Source organism: Hirundo rustica, chromosome 1 (genome assembly GCF_015227805.2).
Source record: "Hirundo rustica isolate bHirRus1 chromosome 1, bHirRus1.pri.v3, whole genome shotgun sequence".
NCBI lineage: Eukaryota > Metazoa > Chordata > Aves > Passeriformes > Hirundinidae > Hirundo > Hirundo rustica.
This window is the reverse complement of record NC_053450.1, coordinates 23,271,349-23,297,692: the sequence shown is the minus strand read 5'-3', so window position 1 is coordinate 23,297,692 and position 26,344 is coordinate 23,271,349.

The window sequence follows — 26,344 nt, the reverse complement described above, 5'->3', positions numbered from 1 at the left end:
AAGACCCTCTAACCAGAAATCAACAGCAAAACAAGCACAGATGAGAAAACTTGCACGCTGACATGAGTCCACATATAGTTACTGACTACTAAGCTGAGCCAAATTCACATCAGTGGCCAGGTGCATCGCAGGTGATTTTGCCATATGTATATTCAAAGGTTTCTGCCCTTCCATTTTCTGCTCACTGCAAAAGGGAACAAACCTATAAAAATATGAAAAGAAGGCTTGGATGGGGTATGAGTGAGTTTTTTGTTCCTCCGCATCACTTTTTCCCTTTACAACAGCGTGGTGCCTCAGCTCCACACAGCAAATTGTATGCAGATGACAGTAGATGGAGTTTAGTAGCTGCAGGTCTGGATGCCAGGTTCTTCCCTCACAAGAGAGCTTAATGAGTGGGTGAGAGAAGCCAAAGAGCCCCAGTACAGTTGAGCCTGGGATTTCTGCCAGCAGTTAGTTGAAGGCTGCCCAATCTGTCCAGACTTCATGACAACAGGTTGGGGTGAGACTCCAGAGATTTTGAAACCTGAGGTGAACTGCTGGGTCCTGGTGGTTTGTGTTGTGGATGATTGTTCAAGTGCCCCATGCCCCTGAGAACAGCCTCAAATATCCATCAAGAAATTGGTCAGAGCCTCTGGCAGATCCATGAAATCTGCATCTTTGTAGGTCTTCTAATATTTTGAGTCTTTGCCAGCTTCCTACAGTAGAAGGAATGATGCATGAGACATTTGAGCATCACTCATGCTTTTGAGTAAAGGCTCTACCCCTGCCTAGTATCAAGCAAGCTGTTTTCTGGTGGCTCTTGGTATAAATTCAAGTGAATACTGGTCCAATATGTGCCATAGTGCCCTCATTTTAGGTAATGTGTACTATATTCAGGGGTATTTCAAGCAAGTTATAGCTCAATCTTTTGCCAAGCGGGAAATTCATTGCTTAAAATATGTTTCTCAGTCACTAGATAGTGTCTCTTCTGCTATTACACAGTTCTCCTGTAAGCAGGTAAGGCAACTTTAACTTTGTCCTGTACTTTTCAGCTCCAGGCAACAGTAGTCTACTGAAGAGAAGCGTTTGTCTAAAATGAGTAGTAAATTCAGGAGTACAGATAGTTTTATCTGATCAATATTTTAAACCACTAAAAGGCAGAAGATGACCTGTGCAAAAATAGCTCTGTCAAAAAGAGTTCATGAAAAGCCATCTAAATATGTTTTCATCAAGCAGGTTATATAAGATGAGCAAAGAGATCAAATTGGTAGACTTTACTAATAGCATTTTTCAGCTTTCAATTGGTGCATCTTTGCTCTAACTCACAGGAGAAATATGTGGAATGTGCACGTATCCTTATTCTCTGTGGTAAAGCTCGTTCTAGTTTGGAGGATTTCTTGCACAAACTGGGAATAGTCAGACTGAAAAGCTTCCAAGTGTGACACACTCCAGGTTTTTCTTGTGATGTGTCACTGTCTTTTCTTCTTTTTTGGTTGTATTGCCCACTTTTTCTAATGTTTTAACTAAAAAGAAGAAAATAAAGGAGGAATTTTGTAATTTTGATAATGTAAGAACAGAATGTTTCACATTTTCAGAATTCCACTTTCCTCCCCCACATTGTTTAGCTGAAACAATTTGCTGAATTCAATCCAAACTTTCAAACAGCTTCAGTTGTCCTTCATTTTCGGTGAGTTTGCTATTTGCCTAAAAAATTTTGTCCATATCTAATATTTATCTCAAAATTCTCATAAATTAGATTTAAAACAGAACAGTTACCACTGCCATATTTTAAGGGGAAAACTGCCCAACTATCCACCAGTGGTTTTAAGCATCATGGATTATGACCCAAAAAGCTTTGTTGTAAAAGATGATACCTCAGTCATATAACTAAATAATTTAAGGCTCCCTACTTATGTGTTCTTGAATTTTCACTGACTTTCACATCCTCCTAAGTTATGGCATTTCATTTCTTCTGAATATGTGTTGTTTTCCATCTCAGAGGAGACTTACTGAATTTTTGGTATACATCCTGTCTCCCAGTTGAGCAATATGTAATTAAATAATGCTTTTCAGGTGGTTTGGGGTCCGTGGGTAACAGACAACAGAGAAATTCAGATTTTTGTTTTCATGAAGTTCATTACTTTGTGTTCATGATATACTAACTCTGTAGACTTGACTTGCATAAGTAATTTCACTTTTTGTAACATCTCTAACTAATCACAGTTGCAGTATGACAGATCCAAATTGGACAGATGTTTCTTAAAAATAAAATGTCCAAAGGCAATAGTGTTGAAGTTGCCAGTGAAAAAACAAAGACATCTGTACTTTTAAACTGAATTTGAGGGGGTTTTATTCCTTCTCTAAGTTCCTATAATTTTTAGGTCACGTTAGAATCAGTGTGTGTTAGTGATTTGTGAAGTCCATTGTCTAGTAATGTCAAAAACTAAAAATGAAATCTATTTAATTTGGTATCACTCTGTGAGCTTCACTATGTTTTCAAATATTTCTTCATTTCTTCTTGGGGTAACATTCTCTCGTGGGCTGTTAGGCCAGCAAATGCGTATTTCATGCACTTTCATGCGTCTATCAACTAAAAGCTCTGTTCCTGCCAATCTTTTCTGCTCTTCTCTTCTCTTTTCTTTTCTTACACTGGTGTTCATAATAAAAAGATTGATTTGCGGTAGTCATGCTAACCCAGTCTCTGTATCTTAGGCAAATTTTATAATTCAATATTTCTGCACCAAATTACTTGTTTATCAGTTATAGGTAGTGATGGTATTTTTCTGAGTAACAGATCCAATGCAATCTTAACTGTGCTCTTGTGGTCATATTTAATATGGCAAAAAGGTGCAGGCAGGAGCCATGTTGTCTAGTAGGATCGGATTGTCTTGTACTTCCCTTTGTCCCAGTCTGCAATCAGGCTGATGTACTGAAAGACTCACTTGGTAAGTGTGATATAAAAGCCTAAATAGAATGAGGCTGAAGCGTGAGGATAAAACCCAACAAACATAGGGAGTGTTTGTCCCATTCTCTGTATGCTTTATTTTGGGAGGTGTTTCACTGAAATCAGAATTGCAACTGGTCACCCTTACAGAAAAAAACATCTTGCAGGACAAGAATAACAGCCAAGGGGACAGTCCTACAGCAATATAAAATGTAAATCCCATATGATAGACGTGTATTTTCCTCTGTCTCAGCTTTTCAGTCCAGAAACCACATCTGTTTTTCTATAACCATTCTAGAAAGACTAAGATGAAGCCTATGTCCAGATTTCCCAATAAGCTGGAAAATTAAAGGATCACTTTTCAGTGGATGTTTAGCTGACAGCTTTTTGACTGCTGTTTTTCAGAAGAACAGGTATTTTGTTTTCGCGGGAACATGGTGCAATTTGCTTCTTCAAAGTCTGCCTTTCAGTTGTGCTAAGTCTGATTCTGGATACATGTGGAAGAAGGAGCAAGTGCCCCGGGTGCATTATCAAAGCATCCAAAATGTTGGCTGTCTGAACTGTTGGAACTGAACTACAGTCTACCTTAACAACTCTATTAAAAATTAATGTAATTAATATGTCTCACAGTATAAATAGACATGTCTATATACATAGATATTAATACAGTTTGTTAAAGGCGGAACTGAGTATGTTTTCCTTTTTAAAACTTCAGATAAATAATCCATGCTTTCAAATACACCACTGGCTTTCAAATTATAGCACTAAGATAATTAGTGTCAATTCTACACTAAGATTTTAGTTATAAATTTTTAAAATTATGACTTCCTATTATCATCCCTATTTAACAAATTTTTAGGGATTGTTTATCAAATTATTGGTTCTCTGAAGTCTTTGAGAATGGAAGCAATTTTAGGATGCTGCCTTCAAAAAACATTTATGAGGTTCAACACCTAAACCAGACTTATTTTATTAAATGAAGACTTGAATATTCATTTTTAATTTATTGTCACTGGAATGTCATCTGGATGATTTTGCATACCATATTGTCAAATTAATAAATAAATGAAGGTTTGCAATGAAAATACTAATTCATTCTACCTTTTGAATGATGGTCTAATGCTTCATGAACTCTTATTTGTAATTCATCTATTATGAATATGGGAAGTAAGAAAACTTCTTAGAGCAGTTATTGACCTATTCATCAGTGACAAGAAAAACTTCAGGTAATTAAAGTGCATTTAATAAGTGCCATCCCCTATTTAATAAGTGTCATACCTCATAGATAATGGCCTTGGTGGTGGAATATAATTGACCCTTGCAACAGTCATGGTAAGGGGGCCAAAACTGAATTGGGTCCTGCTTCTGCCAAAGAGGGGCAGGAATCTGAATTTTTGCTTCCCTGTCCCCAAGCACATTGCTTAAATCAATTTCACACCCTCAAATAAGAAAGGTGTCTAATCTGCATTATCTCTGTGAACTGTAGTTCTCCTCAGTAGGATAACATCCTTAAATACACTGAACTTTAGTTATATTTATAAGTGAAAAGAACCTTCAGTAGTTGACAGTACAGTAAATGCTGCTCATTTCATAGTTTGCTTTCCTAAATTGCATAATGTGAGATACATAAAGCATGTCATAAATAGAAGTGAAGACATTAAAAGAAAAAAGAATGAAAAAAAAAACCCAAAGCAAAATGACTAATAAATTATTCATGTACCTGTATATCCAAATTATATATGTGCACAAAAACATATACATATGTATTTTTGTATATTTGTATATGCATACACTCATATGCATAACCTTTTTCTACTGAATTTAATAACAAAGTGATTTAGCTGCAGTACCCAGGCACAAGTGAAAATCCTGTCTGTAACTCAAGGTAAGACTACAGCTACTTATAACTTTCTCCAGAGCTCAACAGGTGGGAGTGATTCAGGCTAAGGGTTTCAGTTTAGCAATTGGCATATTGTGCACTCTGACCATTGTTAGATTTGAAACTAGCACTCAACTCCCCAAGTAGTCAAGATCCTGCTCTGAAACTGTGGTTCAGGCTCTGTTTGCACTGCCTCATCACAAAAAACCTGTTGTAGTATCTAGCAAAGAACTATTTTCAGGTAATATCCAAAATATATATTGAACATATTCTTTTTTTAGCTACACTACAATTCTTTATTTTGTTTCCCATGACGCATTGTGTTATTATTGTTCAAGGCTTTACAAAGAGTTAAATGGTAGTATGTTTATTTGAGACTAATAGAATAGCTCTTTCAGGGCTCAAAAAGCACTTTTGTATTTCCAAAGAAGCTTTCAAAATATGGTGGCCAAAATATTTGAAATATGTGTCCCTGTGGTGATGTCATCCTCAAGGGAAACATACTTCTGATATGAAGTATCCCCATCAGGAATCTTGGAGATCTTACATCTGTATTTTTAACCTCAAGAGGTTATCAAATGATAATAGTTAATTGTAAAATGGGATGTCATGTAATGGACTGCTGGCAGGCATGTTGGCCAGTAGTTATAGGTCATTGCACAAATATTTGTAGAGGAAGTGAATGCTTCATTTGGCCTTAACAACCAGACATATTAGACAAATATTCATGAAGTGAATAATGTTCAGATTCGGGCAGAACCAGAGCCCTTCTGGTCACTTCGAAAAGCACAGAATGCATGCGCATCAGAGAGGCAGAAAAGCCCAGTGGCTGTGGCAGAACTGTGAGACTGAAGTCTAATATGTTATTCCTAAACTAGGAATGACACTCAGCTGCTGAGCCCTGGATGCACTTGTATACACAAGGTTGTCACCTTGACGATTAGATTCACCATCTTTAGGAAATATCAACTCTGCTGTGCAAAGACTTGTCAAGTAGAAGTCTGCAGAAGGAGCCCTGCGAGTGGGGAAGCCTAGCCAAGAGAGCATCTCATAGCCATGCACCTTGAAAAAGCTAAAGAGCACACACACGGGTGCACCTCCTTCCCTTCCTATCTAAGCTGAGAAAACCAGCTGCCGCCAGGGCATCCCGTTGTTGTTTCTCACAGCAGTGGCAGTGACAGGGTCTCCTGTTCCAGGGAGGCAGTCTCCCGTCCTGTGCTGCTGCCTTGGCATCAAGACCGTGTGGTACCTGCCTAAGGAGGCAGGTGGCCATTAAGCTCTGGAAAGAAGAGTTTTAAGTGTTGACCTGCATGGGGAGTAGTCTCTGGTGGCTGACCCTCTCCTGCTCCTTCAGCTTGCAGTGAGGAGCACTCCATCTCAGCACAGGTTTTTCTCCTGTCACTCTTAGCAGAGAGGAGAGACAGATGCTGTATCTGAGTCTACCACCTGCAGGGCTCAGGCATGGAAGGTTTCTTCGGAAAGTTAATCTAAATTAACCAGAGATGCAGAGAGGATTTACCAGCTGTAATAAAGCCTTCATTTTCAGATTTAGCTTAACTGCATTATGAGTGGAATTAAGCTATGGTGAAATCAGGTCACTTAAATTCTGAATAATAAAATGCCCACAAGGGTTTGATGGGGTGTAACTAATCCATTTAAAGCTCATTCAGAGATTCAAGTTTTGTCCTCCTGCAGACCAGGCAATGTTGTATTTCACAGTGTTCCTTTAGCTCCAGAGCTGGCTGCTAGGACTGGGTTCCCGCCCCAATACACCTGCTGCTCCCCCCTTGCAACTTAGTGCAGATGGAGGAATTGTGAGGTTGGAGCTGGAGCCAGCCTTAAATGCTGTTTTGTGATGAAGCAGGCAGGAGCTCTCAGGCCTGCCAGTGGCACTGTCCTCACACCATGCAAAGCACCAGGAAAGCTACACGATACAGATATGCAGGAGGAATGTGAGCCCACGCCGTGCTGTGTGCAGGCTGCAGGCTTGGCTGCGGAGCCTGCTCCTTCCCCCTCTCAGGGAGGTGATAACGGCCCCAGGGCCAACAGGGCTCCTGGGATGACACCAGAAGTCAGATTCCTGCAATGAGTTGCTTAGAAGACATATCAGACTGCCTTCAGTTTCTATGTGGTGCCAGCAGTTGACTGAGGCACGAGGCAGAGGACCTTGTGAGGAAGAATTCAGCGCCACCAAAGCTGTCTACATGCGGAAAATCATGACCACCCCAGGTTCTCTTGTGTGCACAATGTAGGGCTGCGATTATAAAGTAGCAGGAAAGTTAATCTGGTCCTTGGTCAGAAGTTCACAGTGAGCTCCTTTGGCATTTGCTTAGCCTTTTCTTGAGACTTAATCTCAATTTCAAGGTGCAAGAGTTGCTTGGTGGATGAGGCCTGTGATCTGCTGCACAGTGCTTGAGCTGCTGAGTGTGTTTTCTCTGCTGACAGGCACATCTTGAAGCTGATTTTGGGGTAGACTCATCCCTCTGTTTCTCACCTCTTTCCCTGGTGGTCAGCACATGCCTCACCCATTTGCAGAACAGTACTGCAGCCTCCCTCCATCTCCATGACATACGCAGGTGTCCCTGAGTTGCCGTGTGTCCTGCATGGTAATAGCTGCCACAGCACGCAGTTGAGGAGGAGCTCCATGTCCTAAGGACCCCTGCTTGGCAGCACCCCCCTGGGCAGCTCTGCACCATCATCCCTTCTCACCTTGTGCCCTGTCTGCCCCACACCTACATGGCATTAAGTATAGGAAAGGAGAAGTCTCAGCTTTGTGCCAGAACTCTCCATCAAACTGGAGTTTTCCAAGCAGAGGAACTTGGAGACCAAACTAACGCAGCTTGTACATTTCTGAGCTGAAATCTGCCTGTCATACAGACAGCAATACCTCCTCTGCAACATAGCATCTGAAGCATCTTTGAGTCCTTGCTGTGTAGGCTGTGTCAGAAGATGTCCTGGTCTCCTTGGCAATCTCTTCTGCCCTCCTGGAAAGGGAGAGAGGGGGCCAAAGAGAATCAAGAAGAAAACAGGAGTATTTCTCTTCTCACCTACATCAGTGTATTGCATGTAAGAAATAAAAAGGCAGAAAATCCACTGGTTGCGGGGGTTTTGGAAAACTTCTTCACATGGGCCTAAAAGAATATAATTTTGAACCCCTAGCTACAAGGAAATTTCTCCCTTTTCCTCACTTCTGAGGTGCTCACATGTTTTTTCACCTTATTGAACAGACACTTTGATAGACATCAACAATATGCAGAGACTTCCATGTGAATCCAGGCAAGAGCCTTAAATAAATCACTGTAAAATTGTTTTTTTACACAGTAGACTTTAAAAAGCAGTGAAACTCCAAATTTTCAAGACAGCTAAGATATATCTGAGGCTGATGCATCCAAAAGGACATATAATGACTCAAGCTTGGGCTGTTTATATCCATTAGGAATACCTAAAATATGCTTCACCATCAGATGCTGTAAATGTATGCTGGAAGAAGGCCACAGAAATCACAGGTGAGTAATTTTTCTAGTTCTCCACCATCATGGATGCTGAAACCTCCACGTGGGTAGCCAAACTGCCATGTGTGATGAGAAATTGACTCTCACATTCTCCCAGGCATGATCATCCACAAGCTCAGAGCTCAGTCTGTCTTACAGAACCAGACTGGAGATGAGCCTTCCTTTCTCCCAAGTGAGTTATAAAGATGCAAAGAGTCTCTTTTTATTGGGCAGTTCATCTATCTACACAATATACACAGCTAAAAATAACCTGTAAGTAATATTGTTAATTGTTGTCAGCCCATATTCGATCTGTTGATTCTAGTGATACTCTCACCAATAACACCATTGGGAAATCTGCATTTCTTGTCCTCTCAAAACTGGGAAGAAGGATAGAATAATGCCAAAGGCTCAAGAAAATGTGAGATTTTGGTTCATTGAATTATGTAATTAAAGATCCCTTGTGTGCAAAATACACCCCTAGGAGAAACACATCCCCTCAGAATCTAATGGGTTTATCACAAGCTCGTCCAGCCTTTCAGAGGCTGGGAGATTAGGTGCCAGGTTTCACTCATGGCAGTCCAAGCTTTAAATACCAGGTGGAAGAGAGCAGGTGAGGAGCTGTTTGATCTGGACCTGTTGGCTCTTGGATCTGTATGTTGGATTGATTTTGATCTCTACTACTCCCAGCTCCAGTCAGGGTCAGAAAAAAGATAGTGGGCTGAGCAGAGCTGCCTGGTATTGCCAGACTGTCTGATGGGCTACCAACGGGACATTTCTGACCTAGCTAGTAGGACCAGGAATCCTTGAAGAACAGAATATTATAGAATTTTATGGAATTTTATAGAAAAGCAATTTACACAAAACCAAACCACCTTCAAAAAGTATAAAATGGGCAGGTCAAAAATCTGTAACTGGTAAGTGTATCTGTCTGATATCTGTGTCTTTGAGAAAATGGAAAACAAAATGCATTTTGTAGTCATATTCAATAACCCACTGAATTGTCTAGGCTGTTATTCTGTCCAGATTGATTTGTACCTCTCTAGTTGCAGTTTTTGTCATAGGTAAGAAGAGTTAGAATTTGATTCACCTCCCTCTTCAGTTCAGATGCTGCTGCCCCCATGTCACTCTCACCTATTCAGAGAAGGAATGTCACGTACAGCATGCTATTATTTTTGCTCAAGTGAAAGAGCATGTTATTTATAAAACATACTCACTTTTTCACACCTAAAGGGCAAAACTGAGCCTTTTGACTTTCCACCTTTCCAGATGTGAAATTCCAGATCAGATACAATCTAGAACAACCTTTTTTTTTATGGGCCATCTCTTTACATCTCTTCCATTCCTTTTTGCGGCCAATAAATTGCATGAAAAGCAGTTCTGTCTGTCTGAGGACTCTGTCTCAAAAGGGTGGAGCAAGTCTTGAATGACCTTTGACTTCTTGGTGTCTCTTGGTCAGAAAGATTCTTCATCAATAAGGAAAAATATAAAAAAATTTAACAGGTAATATTTTTTTCTAATGTATAGGGCAGGATGATACAGAAAGAAGTCACACGGAACAACAGCCACATTGGAACAAATCAGGTTCAATTGACCCAAAATTTCTAATTTGCGATTGGGAATAATTCTACTTATTATTCTATTTATTTTTATGCATTTCTATAATGATGAAAGTCTTGCTCCATCAGCCTGACCATGTTGTGTTGTCTGGGAGTATAAATCAGTCTTTAGTAAAATCCCCTTGGTCATCTGTGGACATCCTCCAGTATCTGTTTCATGTTGTGGTTAGCTTCAGAGATGTTGGAAATATGCACAGATTCTACATTCTAATAACACAAATAATATGTTGGGAGGTGCAAAATAGACAACAGACTCACTATATTTTTATTAGTTATTTGAAGGACATATATTATCTTAGTTAATTCAGGACCCTCCTCATAGATTAACATCTTCTTTGAGATCAGAAAAATGCATAATATTTTGCATAATCATGAGTATAGATCTCATTTACCTATGTCCACCTTCCTTTCCTTTGTGCTTTCTCTGTGCTGGTACATGTCCTTATTCTGCATGGCTGGCACTTTAGGACAGTAATGCAGTGAGTTCTGTGAACTCCAGAGAAAGAGGTGTCTTTGCATAAGGAAAAAAAAATATAATCTGTCTCAACCTGTCTCCTAAACAGGCCAGAGTTTCCCCTCTGAAAGTCTGAGGTGGCAGTTCTGCTGACCTCTCTCCTTACTTCTCTGAGAATTGAAAACTCTGTCATTTCATCATCACTGCTAGATAAGGCTGGTTTTGGTATACAGGTACACCAAAGCACAGAGCCTGGGAAAGAAGCAGGAAGAAGTAGAACTCTGTGTTTACTAACAAAGCCATGGCATCACTGGAATAGCTCAGATGTGATGGGGTAGGCTCCCATGACAACATGCTCTCCAGGATGTAGAAGAGAAGTGTACCGTGTTCTCTGTACTAAGGAACAGTCTTAATACATGGGACTTTTGTATGGGAGGATGATGGGCTGAGTGAAAGCTTGCATGCCAGGGTCAAAGAGCTGAGTAAAGATGCCATTTTGGTAGGATCATGTTACAGACCACCTGAATAGGGTAAACAACTTTAAGCAACTCAAGAAAGTTCTTGAATCAGAAACTCTGGATGTGATGGGGTATTTCAATCTCCTGACATTTTCTGGAAGAGCAACACTATGGGATGCTACAGTCAGAGAGGTTTCTGGACAGAATCAAGGATCACCTTTCGGCAGAGGTACTCAATGGACCTATCAGGAATGACGCAAAACTAGATCCACTATTTACAAGGAAGAAATGGTTGGCAATGTGAAAAGCAGTATCATCTACTGCTCCTTCAGTGCTCATGAGCCAGAGGATTTGAAGATCCTGAGGGGGATGAGGTGGGGGAATAACGGTACAGATCCCAGGTTGTAGGAAACCAGGCCTTGGTTCATCCAGGAAATGCGTAAATGGAATTCCATGGGAAGATCTCTGAAGGTAAAGAGTTTAGAAAACCTAGAAGGGACAAGGTAACAATGATATTCAATGAAGTAGGTTTTCAACGGAGTAAAAGGAGAAACTTTTTCCCCTGTTGGTCAATCAAGCAGGGAAGCAATTTATCCAAAGGGATTCAACAATCTCCATCCTCGGAGGTTTTCAAGAGCTGACTGAATAAATTCCTGAGGTCTCTGGGCTGACCCAACAGCTGACCATTCTTGGAGCAACAGGCTCGGTTAAAAACCCAGTGAGAGCCCTTAGTAAGTGAATTGTCCAGTACACCATGAACATGACAGCAGTCTGCTGGAATCAGACAGCCATGAGAAGATTTGACACCAAAAATGTCAGCTCTGTTCACTCTGACTACAAGTATTCATCTCGATTTAGCTTTCTGGCAGAATAATGGTATGCAAGTAATTCAATTTTAAAGATACCTTGCAAATCCTTACAGGAAAAAAATGGCAGGAAAGAATTGGCTGGATCTGCCTTCTATTATGGACATTACAAGCAAAATTCAGCACTTGTTTGGTGGGTAGATACTGTGAACACTTTTCTCCTAAGGGCTAAGGAAGAGAGTTTATGTACACTGCTCCAGGACAAGGTGAACTAGCTACCAGGGAGAAAACTGTATCTCTGGCTTTCAGAGTATTAGGCATTCATACTGCAGACTGTTACTGTCAGTTTAGCAAGTGACTGTGCTAAACCTGCAAGCATTGGATCAGGCAGGTCGAGTGTTTCCATTCCAGACCATCTCACCATCACATTTTCATGTATGGAGATTTTCAGATCTGACATCAACTCCACACCTGTAAAAGCAGACAACCTAATGGAAAAAAAGAGCAACCCTTGAGATGTTTTTCTCCACAGATCTGTGGTGTCAAGAAAGTTGTAAAAATATTTGAAGGAGAACTTGGGGTTTTGTTCTGTTAACTCTTTCTTGTGTCATCACAGAGTCATTGTTGAATCACAATTGGAGCTAGACAAGAGAAATTCATCATGTTATGTTTCCAAATGCCACAGCAGCAAGTTAACAGCCATTCTTCCCTGCTTGTTGTCTGAAGAGTTACACTGACAGTGAAACCAGCATAGTTGGGGAAGGAGGGACAAATGCTCCCTGAGCTCTGAGCTTAGATCGAAGCTCAGGTAAGGAGTTTTCTAAATCAAATTGAGTTGTGCAACAACCCCATCACCCAGTTTTAAGGGATAATTTTCTGGTGTCCAGCAGCAAGGGCCCACCTCCAAAGTGGAGATGAAGAAGTTTGAAAAGGAAGGAAAGAAGATTCTGGAAAAGCCAGGTTTCTTAGGTGTGTTTCAACAGTGTGCAAAGCTTAAGGGAAAATCTTGAAAAGAAGAATCAAAAAAGACAGGGAGAAGCAAAGCATAAAATAGAATAGAAATGGATATAACAAAGCGGATCAAACCAGACTGAAGGTGATACCTTCTTCTGTGGCATAATGCATTTTGGAACAAGCAAAAATCTTGCAAAATGCTTGTTATCTGCTACAAAACCACTAGGATGGACGTATATATATATTTGTACAAATATGTTGTGCACAGTTTTTGTGCTGAAACTGCAAAAAAAAAAATAAACAGAGATGGTAATTGGCAGTGGTATTAACATTGACTGGGAAGAGGTTATTGACAGAGTACATGAAAGATATTTTTGAACTGATCCCACAAAATGTTCTCATGAATTGCTTTAACACACAGAGAAGTATATTAGTGGCACTCGCTGATGATATCAAACTGGAAAGCATCATCAGCTCAGAGGAGGTCTGCAATAGCAGCATGAGGTTAAAATAACACAGTTCTTGTGGTAAAGCCATTATTTTATGTAAAAAATACAAGATTTTTCTGTTATGCTATTTCATTACTATGAAACAACGGAAGAGAAGGAAGATCAGGGGGCACTGGTCTGCTACAGGGTGTCTGTGATTCCTCAGCATGATACATGTGAAAGAGGTTTATTTGATCTTAGGAGGTGCCAGTAGAGGGAGGGAAAGGTCAATGCTACTGACAAAGCTTCCAAAAAAGACTGTGTGTGAGTCCTCTTCATCCAGAAGGGATGGGATGGCTGGAAGGGAAAGTGTTTCTTGTGTGAGAAGACATTTGGGCAGTTCAGCCTGCTTAGCTCAGCAGAACTGAGGAAGGACATAACTGATCCACAAAAATACATCTTAGGAACATTAGGGAAAGACTTTGTGTTGGAGGACACTGTTCATGCAGTAGCAGGTAGGACTACACTCTCTGCATATAAACATTGGGGGGAAGTGAGTGGAAATTTCTCTGCAATGGGTATTTTTCAACAGACATTCACATAGAAAAAGAGGCAGATTGCTGGTCTAGTTTTATATTTCAGTATATGTGCTTTTCAGTCAGTGCTATGCACTCAGGTTAGAGACATACACAGATTTACAGAACTAATCATGAGTGATGGATGCTTTTCATAACAGCTTTTCTGGCCTATTATGTCCTCTTCTGTCCTCTATTACTCTAAACGATTTAAAGTAGTGATGTGGAAGTTATCCTCCCAGATCTCAAGTTCAACCTCACTACAGGACTGACTGCTGCAGTTTTAGGTATTTTCTTGCTTTTCACATCTCTTCTTTTTCAGTTCAGAAGGTCTTTTCCCCTATTCTTGAATAAAAACAAAGTTTAAAAAAAAAAAAAAAAAAAGGCAAGAGAAAAAAAAATCAAATCCCCACTGCAGCAAGTTTGGGACTACAGAATTGCTCCCTGAGAATGACTACTGTTCTCAGAGAGCTTCAACTCCACATGTTAATGGGATATGGGAACACAGTATTACTCAGAGGGCACATCATAACCACCACTGCTGAGGTGGGACAACAGGGAATCACACACAGCACTGCTGGCAGAGGTTTCTGGTGGGATTTATTCAGCAACTCTCCCATCTTCTGGTATTAGCACTGCTAGTGCTGGCCTTGGATCACCCTTGCCCATCACAGCCAAGAAAACCTAAGTGAGGCTAGCTTTTGTTCCAGCTCAAGCTTGTGGTAAAATTTTCACAGTGGCCTATAAGAGCTGGTGAGCTGATGAGAATAAAATCCACAAGACCTTATTCCAGAAAAGTATCAGTTTAGCTTTGAATAAGTATGAATATGAGTTACCCTTTCAGTCAAAGTCAGTATCTCATTCAATAACATACCAGCTTAAGGAACTTCCTATAAGGTTTTTTTCATTTATTTTGATTTTTGATTTTAAGTACATTCTGGATAATTTTATAGTAGAAACAGTGAAAAGGAAAAAAAAAAATCTTATCCTCAAAATCAGAGAGAGTGAAAAATGAGATCTAGGGATCAGAAGACAAGGCTGAGTCTCTTTTACAAGATATTGAGACTTCGTAAAAATGCACAGAAAGCTCTCACATCTTTCCACTGCCTGACCCATCAACTTAAACTTTCACTCATAGCTAGGCTCTGATTTCTCTAGATAATTAAGTTAACTGATTTAAAAAAAAAAAAAAAAAAATCAGACAGCCCTGAGGGAATGTGTAAGGCTCTCAGTATTTCTAAAACATTTGAAAAAGTTTAAAACTGTTTTAAAATCCATCCATTTAATTTAAATGCCTACATATTATTATGACTGCTTGACAAATCTATCCTCTGCTGTGATATTGACACGGAAGGGCACTACAATAAACTGATTGTGTAAAAAACTTAGTTTATGTAAAGTATAAATTCCATCTGAGTTCCATGTCACAAAAAATTTGTGTATAATTTTATGATTCTCATCTCTTCTGGTCCAATGTTTGATCTCTTTTGGTATCCTTATCTGCTGTCCAAGAGCACACCAATGAGTTATGGCACTCTGTTACTGATGTTGGTCCAGGATTCTAGTTCAGCTGTAAATTAGTCATCAGCAGAGAGTCATTATGAAATAATCCAGCAAGCATTTGCCCTGGAACATTGCTGAGAAATAAAAAAATTTTGCTGAAAGTCAATCTCCACTTAATAATTTATAGTATAATTTCACTTTTTATATTCCTGTTACGGGTGTAGGTTATTAATTTTTCTACATTCGAAGGAACCCACGCTGAGGCTAAAGCAAGTAAAATTTAAGGCAATGGATGCCTGAAAGCAAATATTAATAGTAGCTAGGAAGCAGGAACAATTTGTTAGGAGTGGATCTACGTCAAAGTCATAGATTTCCCCTGGAGAATCACTGCCTTTATATTGGCTATATATTTTTATTGCACCCAATTTCAGTTTTCTTGTTAAAAGAAGGTCTCCCTAAGCCCTTGCATTTCTTCTGCTTCATTCCCCATGGTTCACAAATACAATAGTGAATGTAAGCTACAATAAAAAGGTCATTTTCTTCTTTCAGCAACAGTAACACAAGTGGCTGCATTTCCTGATTCTGGATTAAGTTCAAGATTTCAAATACGACTGGGCTCGTTTCTGATTAGAAAGTTTGATATTTATCACAGACTTACCTGTCTTCCATATCCAGTGTGAGTGAGATTGTAAAAAGGTAAACTGAAAGGAACCATTCTTTTATTCAGCAATTAACCCCATCTGAGTAAATAATACGGTGTTGTGCACTTGAGCCTTTGCTGTTATGCACTGAATTCCGAATTCAAAACGGCTTCAAAGCTGCGTTCGTGAAATGATGACAAGATGCTGCAGAAACAGCTTTTTATGTGGAATATAATGCAAGTATTGTATTACACAGTACAGTAACAAATAGGGTATAGTTGTAATGATATAGCAGATAAAGTGTCTGGAAGTACTTACCTGAGGGAAACTCAATCTTATTTTACTTCAGGGCCTGAGGGTTATAAACACAGTGTATGGTCTTGAAACTTAAATATTAGAGGAATCATTTTATTGGGGGGAGGAGAAGGTAGTGTTTCTTATTACAGGCAAATAAAATCTCTGTGCCCAAATACACAGCAGAAATAGTCCAAATTCCTTCAGGTGGTGTCTCAGCTTGAATCTGTTTTTTCACAACAGGCTCACAAAGTCTAAGAGAAGTAAAAGAATGCCACTTGTGATCCTGGGAGGGCAACAGCCTGGACAGGCATGGGATGTAGTGGCAAGGCACGCAGCAAGGGCAGGATTGTATTGTGTGCTGAGGGGGTAAGGAGATGGCTGGGGGTGGAACAAGGGGTCTCTAGGTCCCCCCTCGCAGCCTGCATCAGAGCCACAGCACCAGTGGAGATCCCCCACAGCTTTAAATAGACCACTTCAATGTGTGAGTGCAGATTAGGCACAACACAGAGCAGCAAGTGCATCTATTGCGATAAAGACAGACCAGGATACAGACTCACAATGACATGAATCATTTAATTGTTTACATTCACTTTTGAGTTGCATTGGACCTGTTCTGTCCATTTCTGTCCTGGACATTGCTGGGGCATGGTTCAAGGCCAATTACTGCACCAGTGACCGCTGCTGAGAAGTGCTGCGGGCAGGGCTGTGCTGCTTGGGGCAGTGGGGAGTACCAGATGTGCAGGTGTGAGCAAAGATTTTTGGGTTGACAGTTGGACTTGATGATCTTAAAGGTGTCTTCCAACCTTGGCAATTCTAAGATTACACAAGTGCTTGTCCATCAGCCACAGAAACCTTGCCAGTCTGGTTTATTTAAAAACAAGAATGAACCCAAGAGCCATCTTTTCCCTCTCCTATATTGATTGAGACCTTGTATGAAAAGAAGAAAAGCTAAAGCAAATGTGAAAGTGCAAAAGCTGTTATATCTGTTTAAAGTCTGAAAAGAAGCAGAAAGCTGCTGCATACTTACCTGGATATTTTCAGAACACCTCTGCAACTGCAGGCACTTAATGAGACTGGGAGCCTCAGAGAAAACCCTGCTGGGACTTCTCCTCTGGCTTTCAGAGTCTGTGAGTCAGGCCCTGGGTTATTTCAGGGTGGCATGTGTCTCGTGGCCCAACTGGGGCTGCTGTCTTTTCCTTCCCAGAACAGAATCATAGAATGGACTGGGTTGCAAGGGACTTTAAAGATCATTTAGTTCCAAACCCCCCGCCATGGTCAGGAATACCTTCCAGTACACCAGGCTGTTCAGAGCTCCATCCAACAAAGCCTTAAACACTGCCAGGGAAGGGCATCCACAGCTTCTCTGAGAAATTTGTGCCAGTGCCTTACCATCCTCAGGGCAGAGAATTTCTGATCAAAGCACACAGCTTAGTGAAAACACATTTTTGTGGAAAGAGGCCACATACTAGGGCTCAGACTTACTAGGGAAACTGTGCCTATTTGGGTTGACAGGCCAGTCAGGACATCTTTGGTCTCAGCATCAATTGTATCATCCTTCCCCAATTCTGGATGCTATCTGTGGAAACATATATGAAACCATTTTGCAGCAAACAGAACCCTTGGTACTTGAAACGTGGCCACCTATACAGCAAGCTAAGCAGGATCAGTGGCTATTTTTCAAAGCACAAGGTATGTCATGCAAAAGATATATAGTCTGGAATGGTTCTCACTATTCCGCAATCCTCTAGGTAAATATGCCCTTAGAGGCAGATACAGGAACATCTCAAGTAGAAAAATATATGTTGGAGGACTGCATAGGAAGCTCAGCCAGGTGGAGTTGCATAGGAGTACTTTTTCTCCATTACCTGGGCACTGTCTAACCAGGATCTCCTGAAAACAGTTGGAAGAGTGCATTTATCAGTTTCACCTGAAACAGTGATCTGGCACGCTGACCGGCTTTGGTAGAAACAACAAAGCAGCCTCAAGGCAACTTGTATATACACGCGACACAACTTCAGAACACCAAGCGACTCCTGTCTTTGGGTTATCTGATACTGTCAAGTTGTTTGCTGTCACTCCTGATCTCTTAAAAGGGAGGGAGAACTTTGGCAAAACGCACTACTAGGAGAGCAAGCTGTAGAGGCCAGAGTATTAGTGTATGTGGGGTGAAGGGGTAGCACTGAGATATAAAAGTAAAATGTACTAACAATGATATGTAGAGGCATGAGGGTGAGACTGACTGTGCTTATTTGTCCAAATATCATCTTTGTCACACAAAATCACAGAATTAGTTTAGATTAGATTAGTTGAGATATGTTATTAATTAATAGATTAGTTTACACCAGAATGTGTGTCCATGTGGTTTTGAATGGCTCCAGAGAGGGAGTCCACAATGTCCCTGGGCAGCCTTTTCCAGTGCTCTGCCACCCTCAATGTAAAGTTCTTCCTCATGTTAAGATAAAACTTCTTGTATGTTAGTTTATGGCCATTGCCCTTGTCCTGTCACCGGGCACAAAGAAAAATGGCACCATCATCTTGGCAACTGCCTTTAAGGTATTTATAGGTGTTGATGAGATCCTTTCTCAGTCTTCTCCAGACTAAACAGGCCGCGCTTCCCCAGTCTCACCTTGTAAACGATGTTCCAGACCCCTCATCATCTTTGTGCCACTCTGCTGATCTTCTCCATTAACTCCATGTCTTTCTTATACTGAGGAGCCCAAAAATGGACACAGGACTCCAGATGTGGCCTCACTAGGGCTGAGCAGCGGGGCGGGATCACCTCCCTTGACCTGCTGGCCACACTTTCCTGATGCACCCTAGGATACCATTGGCACTCCTGGCCACAAGGGCACTGCCGGCTCATGGTCAGCTTGTCTTCCACCAGGACTTCCAGATCCTTCTCTGCAGAGGTGCTTTTTATTGGGTCAGCCCCCAGCCTGTGCTGGGTGCTTGGGGTTATTCCTCCCCAGGTGCAGCGCCCTACACCTGACTTTTCTCAGAGACAGAGACATTTCTTAGGACCCTGAAATCTGGACTCATTCCCATGCTTTTTGGAGCTCTTAGCATTCTTGAAGAGCTTTCTGCTTCCCTTGCCAACCACGTGGGTCATCTGTCACCTAGCCTGGGCTGGGGAAGGGCTGGGGCATCAAGGCACAACAGGTGCTCAGCTTTTAGAGGTTACATCGATGACATAAATGTGTATAGCAGACTGTCTCTTTCTGTGAGAAGTTAATTGAATTTAAAGCATCTTCGGTTTGGGGAAAATAACGAAAGCTTTGCTTCTCTGTTACATGATGCTTAATGTGTTAATAAAGTGAAGAAAACTGGTAAATAAATATGGCATCTCATTTAGTCCCATTCCTCTTTTAAGTTTTTGCAAAGACTAGTCAACCACCATAAGTGTTTCAGACAACTGAGAAGTCACTAGCTAAGGTATTAAGTATCCAGTGAAACAGGTGTTTGAGTCATTGTCTGGTTTGAAATGTGAGGATTTCTACACCTGGTAGGATTAAGAAAAATATATGTAACACAGCTGTAAAGATCCATAATATCTGTGTAATTACCTGATTGAATTATTTAATCCTGTAAACTCTTGACATCATTGCAATGAAGCAATATTAGATGTATTGGTGACTTAGAAATACTAAGAAAAAGATAGGATAACCTACTTGAATGGAATATTATATCATGAAGGATCCAAGCAAATAAGACACAAAGTGAAACATACTGAAAGAGCACAGAAAGGGAAATTCCATTACCTAAGACTTGTGAATTCATCTTTTCCCATTAATTTCTTTAAATACTTTATTTTACACCATAAGTTGAATATGAATTAAAGCGTTTAATAGGATTCCTTGTATGAGATTTGTCATTCATTACATCAAGGTTGTCTCATCCAGAAACACTTGTAATGTGACTTTCAACTTTTGTTTCCTAAGATATATTTCTATTTACACTTGAGTATTACACCTTTGGCAAAACACAGACAGAAAGAAGTGAATGCATTGAAAAAAGACAATATAAGCATGTGATAGAAATATGAAGAGAGTATAAATTCATTCTCATGAGCCTCTTCGGATATTGAAATATGGTTTCATTTTGAAATGAAAAAATCTATGAGGAAAGTTCTGGGTGATAAAAATATTTGGGGTTTCATAACATTAAAAGTTTTGGGTTATTTTTAATTTAAAAAAAATAGGAAAAAAAGTCAGAGTGGATTGAATCAGAAAATATCAAATCAGTCTTTTTTATAATTCTTAGCAAAATTTTCTTTTAATTCCTAACAAAAGTTTTAAGAAAGCCCAAATAGTTTCATGAAATCTTCTAGATTTCACAGACCTTAATTTTTCCCGTGGCAGATGTGTCTGTCCATATTGCCTCAAAAGCCCTAAACTGCACAAGGATCCACAGAGAGAAGCATATAAATATTTTGTTATTTGATTTCAGGTAGCAGATAAATCAGATAACCTACTGTGTTTGCCATAGTCTATTGGTCTGAACATGGTTGGACCACACGTTCCACATATCTGTTGTAGTCAGTAACTAAGCAAACTCTTCTCTGAACAGAAAATAAACATTATGTCGGGTTTTTGTTGTTGTGTGGGGTTTTTTGTGGTGGTTTTTGTGTGTGTGTGTGTGTGGTGTTGGTTGGTTGTTTTGTTTTGGTTTGGTTTGGTTTTGGTTTTTTGGTTTTTTTTGTTTTTTTTGTTTTGGGGTTTTTTTTCCCTGTCCAGGCAACACAGAGCAGTTATCCTAGTGCTGACTTAGTGCTATGATCAACTCTGGTCTGGAGGAATGAGAGAATTTTCATTCCATGCTTGTTCTCTCCAATGAAGTTATTGAAAAGGCATGAAATAGTGACTGTGAGCAATTCTCCAAAACTTGAACAAACATCCCCAGGTTTTATTTTCTGCACTCCAGAGACAGTATGCCTGTGAGCCAACAGACAACAATGGCATTAGATCATTTCTAGGCAGAAAGAGGCTTCAAGGAAGGACTTCAATGTAAATTCAATGCTTCTAGCTATCAGTCCTTCATCCACACAGCCACTGCTATCTGGATCTGTTTTGCAACTTCACTTGATGTTGCAGAGAAGGACTCAGACCTCTCATCCTACTAAAGTCCAGATGTGTTTAAAACAGAAAAATCAAAATAAGATCCTTTGTCTGTATGGAATAATTCTACCCAGATTTCCAAGGTATTTTGGTCATCCTTTTCCCTGCTTATATTGTTGGCCAATATTTTATTTCCCTTTTTCACTAGTCAAACAGCTGCTGGGGATCCAAAGGAGATGAAAATACAGAATACTCAGAAGAATACCAGTAAAGCTGGCAACAGAATGCCTTGAAGATGAAGGCATAGCAGAGCAGAAATTCTGGAAGTTGATGCTAGGTGAATTCAAAGTAAGAATAGGCTGAAAAGCTTTAACAAAATTGAGAAGAAAGGAGCGAGTTCCACACAGGAGCAAGGCACACGCACCTGTGGGAGGTGCTTGTTGGGAGGCAGATTAAGGGAAGACCTACCTCTGCTCCCTACTCAAACAGCCACTTGCTGTGTAAGTGTAAGGAAATAGTTTCTCTGCTTACCTCACAGCATTTACTTCACTCATCCACAGAGACCCTGTTTCTCTGCTCACCTCACAGCATTTACTTCACTCATCCACAGAGACCCTGCTTCCCACCTGCCAGCTGCTGGATATGGCTTACAGCAGCTTCTGAGGACTAACAGCGGCACAGACAGAGTGGTGTCCCTGCAGCAGGGCTCTGTGCTGGCCTGCCCACAGAAGGATGCTGGCTACCCATGAAAACACAGGTAGTTAAAACTCCATGATCTGGATACAAATGCAGGAACTTAGTTTGGGGTTTTGTATCCTTCTGTGAGAGCTTTTCTCTGACTCCTCTGAGGCTAAAAGAGTGAACTCCTAGGTTGAGCTACAAAAAAAAAAAAAGGTTAGTATTTTAAATTACTGAAGTCTGGCTTTAAGGGGATAAGCATTTAGCATTAGGCACTTTCACACGGCTGTGGAAAAATAGATTAACTAACAGCCATGAGATTAACTAACAGCCATGTAGCCTGAAATTGTCATCACACACAAGACAGTGCAATGTATTTTTTACAGTCAAAGGCAACAACTTTCATGCATGTATTTCATATCTCTCATCCTGCTGAATTTACAAAAGATAGGATTTTTCCCCATTATTCCCAGTGTTTACTTATTGGTTATTCCTCTTGAGATGATTATTTTTAGGAACATATATTGTACATTTCTATTAGAATTCACATGTGTGATTCCACAGACTAAGTTGAATTGCATGAATTCCATGGGAGACAAGCTATTACATGCTCTGACTCAGACAGGAGGCATCCACCATGCAAGCTGGTGAAATGTATGAATATCCAACAGATATTTTTATTGTTATAATTGAAGTGCATATGAAAAAATGTCTATGAATCTGAAGGCAGAAAGATGGGAAATATGTCTCTATCATTAACTGCAAGAGCATACCCACTTTTGATGAGGTTACTGCTATATTCCAAGTGAACTGGAAAAACTGGTTAATACTTTAAATACATCTGTTCACAAGCTTGTAGAATCATTAGGAAAAGTTAAAAGCTATATAACCAGTGCCAAGGAGTACTCAGCATGTACAAATGACAGACAAGTTCCCCAGCTGGGGGAACTGGCAGAGAAGTTGAACAAGGTCCAGAAGCAAAAATCTGTGTTTTCTGTAACTTTCTCTTGTATTTAATACCACTGCTATTGCCATAAACATCCACATGGCTCTGCTGTGCTCTGGTAAAGCTGGTACTAGCACTGCCAAGTTTTTGCTGAAGAGACAAGGAGGCCTGTCCTGTTTCACAAGAAGTTACACAGGACAAGGCAAGCATGGGCACACAGGTGGGAAGAAGCAGAAGTAGAGAATGGCTTTTATAACTGGCAACCCTCTTTCCATTATCTTTTGCCATGACTGTCCCTGTAATATTAAAATAACACCATCATTGCTGACAAGTAGTATAGGCAAAGTCAATGCTGCATCATCAACACAAGACTACAGACTTTGAAAAATACATGTTTTGTCATGGCTTCTTGGAGACTAGCTAGCCTGTGATGGGCTAATGAGTGTGTGAAACCATACTCACCCCCTTTTTGCATTGGCTGTGAGACTTCAGTCTTGCTTGTATTCCATTCAAGGCTTTTCCAGCTCAGTGTAAGATAGTTCACAATCTCTGCAAATATACGGGGAAAGGATTTCTCCTCTCAGAGTCCAAATGGCAATTGTACACTTTACAGAGATCATGGAGATGTTTTACCTTCCGCTGAAGCATGAGAGATCAACTGTAGCCAGCAATGGGAATGCAGAAAGGACACACATGCTTTAAGACGGTATTGAAGTTTCTCAGCCTGAACTCTCACTCCTTGCTCATCAGATTAGTACCGACCCACAAATTATGCTTAGAAAGGAATTCCCACTTCTCATTTTGAAAGAAGTTCTGTGGGGGGCGAGGGGTTGCCTCAAGTTTCTCATGCTGGAGCTCTTTTGCCATATCTCTTGGGTTTGTAGATACTGGGAATCTCTGCCTACCCTATTCTTCGCTTGTAGCTTTGACTGTTAAGATACCTGAACACTGAAATTTCCTAGTTTATTCAGTCTTTGATCCTAAAGAATAAAAATATGTTTGTGACATTCTCTAGTTTGTGTACTAGCAGAATTAGACTTGTTGATCTAACAAATCATTTTGGATTAATATTGCAGTCAGGTCTATTTTAGGTGTTTCTGTTCCATTCCTGTGTGAAGTTAGAGTCCCTGAAAAAATGTATTTCAAATTATACATGAGTTGAGTGCGTATAGCAGAGACCTACATAGGATGTCCCCATCAGCATGGAGAAGGAGCTCCATTGCAGTTGTTCCCTGTGGACTAGAAGGAGGCTAAGCCAGCATCTGCCACTTTCTGAAAGTCTGGGGAGGCAATACGGACATCTCACTAACCCTTGGAATTACACTGGTTCTGCTCTGGACTTTACTCTTGGTCTCTTCTTCTGCTCCTCGAATGCCTTCCAAGCTGCAAATTGTACTCCCTTGCTTTCTTGCCACAGATTAGCCTTCTATGACCTGACTGGAAGGATGAATTTCTTACCAACAGTTTTTTTCTTTTTTCATGAAAGGCTCTCAAAACCTTCCATTGCACATACAGAATAAAAAGACTTACTGGCTCACCCCCAGAAATTTGTTTCCTAAAGGAATAATTGTCTGCTCTGTAATCGTAAATGCTGTGGACCAATTTCTTTCTTGACATCACCCTATATTTATAGCTGTACTTCTCTGTTTGGTTTCACAGCTTCCTGAGGGGTACCCAACTAGGTAAGTCCTAGTGTTACTCCAGGAACATCTCAAACTGTTGGCAGAGTAGAATGTTCACTGGTCTTAGAGATGTTCTTTTACAAATATGCAGATCTCAGCAACAGGTTCAAGCTCATTGCTATTACATCCATGAAACATCACCAGGGGACAATAAGGGAGGTTAAATACCAGTTTGATACTTGGTATGGGAGTTTAATTTTAAGTTCAGCCTTGGCCACTAGTGATTAAAAAGATCTAGCTGAAGGAACAATGATATAACAGTTTTCATTGTGACACTGGCAGGCCATTTGTAAAACAAGGATGATGATAATTCAATCTTTGTAATGCAACAGGGAACTTTACATGAAATGTAGTTTATACGTATTTTTACTACTAATAGAAAGATACAAGTTTGTCAAACATAGGAGCAGACTGTTGGAAGTTAGGATTTTTCTTTCTTTTTCTTTCTTTTTGTCTCAGGGAATTTTCCTCCCATTTGTTGCCTAAGAGACGGGAATGATGGATATGATGGATACTTAAAAGAGACAAAAGATTTGGCCAAGATGGGGGCAAGAGTGCAGCTGGCTGAGGTCTCTTAGCTGTTTTTAGTTTGGGGTTTTTTTGTTGTTGGGTTTTGTTTTTTTTTTTTTTTTGGTTGGTTGGTTGGTTTTTTTGTGTGTGGGTTTTTGTTTGGTTGGGTTTTTTTGGTTTTTTTTTGGTTGGTTGGTTGGTTAGTTGGTTGGTTTTTTTTCCCCTGGGAAATACAGAGAAAGGGTGACATTTTAGTTGGGGGGTGAGGGGCTGGGCTCAGCTTTCTATCTCCCTCTCACTCTTGGAATCGGAGGTGAGACACTTGTGGTCTTGGCACTGGGCTGCTGCTGCAGGGAGAATTCTCTGCCACAGCAGAGTTCAGCCCTTTACTGCTTCTCCTACCATGGGTGAGCCTTTGCTAGTAAGAGTGGCCCTTGGATTGGGGCCTGTTCGACACCCGATCTCACCGGAAAGGACCCTCACCATCTGGTTGGGTGTCTGAGGGGTAAACCTGGGACCCCAAACCCGTCCCCCCCACTGCTGAGGGAGCCTCTCCAGCTGTGTATGGGAGCCTGGCTGCTGTTCTCTGCCAGTGCTTCTGGCTTTTCTTCCTACACTTTAACCTGACACCCGGTGGGCTTCAGAATTTTTGCTACACTTTGTTTGTCACCCTGGGTGTGCCCGCCTCTGCTGTTCCAGGTTGCTGCTTCCGAGGTTCCTGCTACAGCCTATGTCGCTATTCGCCATTTGGAGAGGCACTGGGACAGGCTACTCCCCAGGAGTTCGTAGAGGAAGCCCACTTTCCATCACTCCTGCCATTGTCCACGTGACTGAGGTGGATGAACTCGCACCACATCGCCCCCTGCAGCTGTGGAGGAATCATCACACCCACCCTGCCCGGCCGGGAGCCAGCAGCGCCCCTGCCGGCTGTGACCGTAACTGCACCAGAGGAGGAAGTGCCTGCAGCCAAGAAGGCTGCGGTTGGGTTTCTGGTTATTTTTGTTGTTGCTGCTGTTGTTTGTTTTCTTGTTTTATATATGTGTATTTATATTCTCATAAAGAGTTAGATATTTCCCATATCTTTGTCTGAAAGCCCAGTAATCTCAGAGCTATAAAATGAGGAGGGAAGAGTGTCATATTTTCCATCCCAGGGGAGGTTTCCACTTTCCTTGGCAGGCATTTGTCCTTTAAACCAGGACACAGATCATTCTTGTTTTCCTTCTGTGTTGATGGGGAATTGCTGATCTCCAGTGGCAGTATGAGTGATTATGTTTTCAATGTGTTTGTTGCACAGGTGAAGTTACAGTTAATGTGTGGCATGAATACAGGAGAATTGCCATGTCACAGACCTTGATTTTTGAAAAGTGAAAATAAAAAATTGTGTTTGAAAAATACACTACAAACAATGGCAAGACTGAACATTTGCTAGTTGTTCTGTTATGGCTT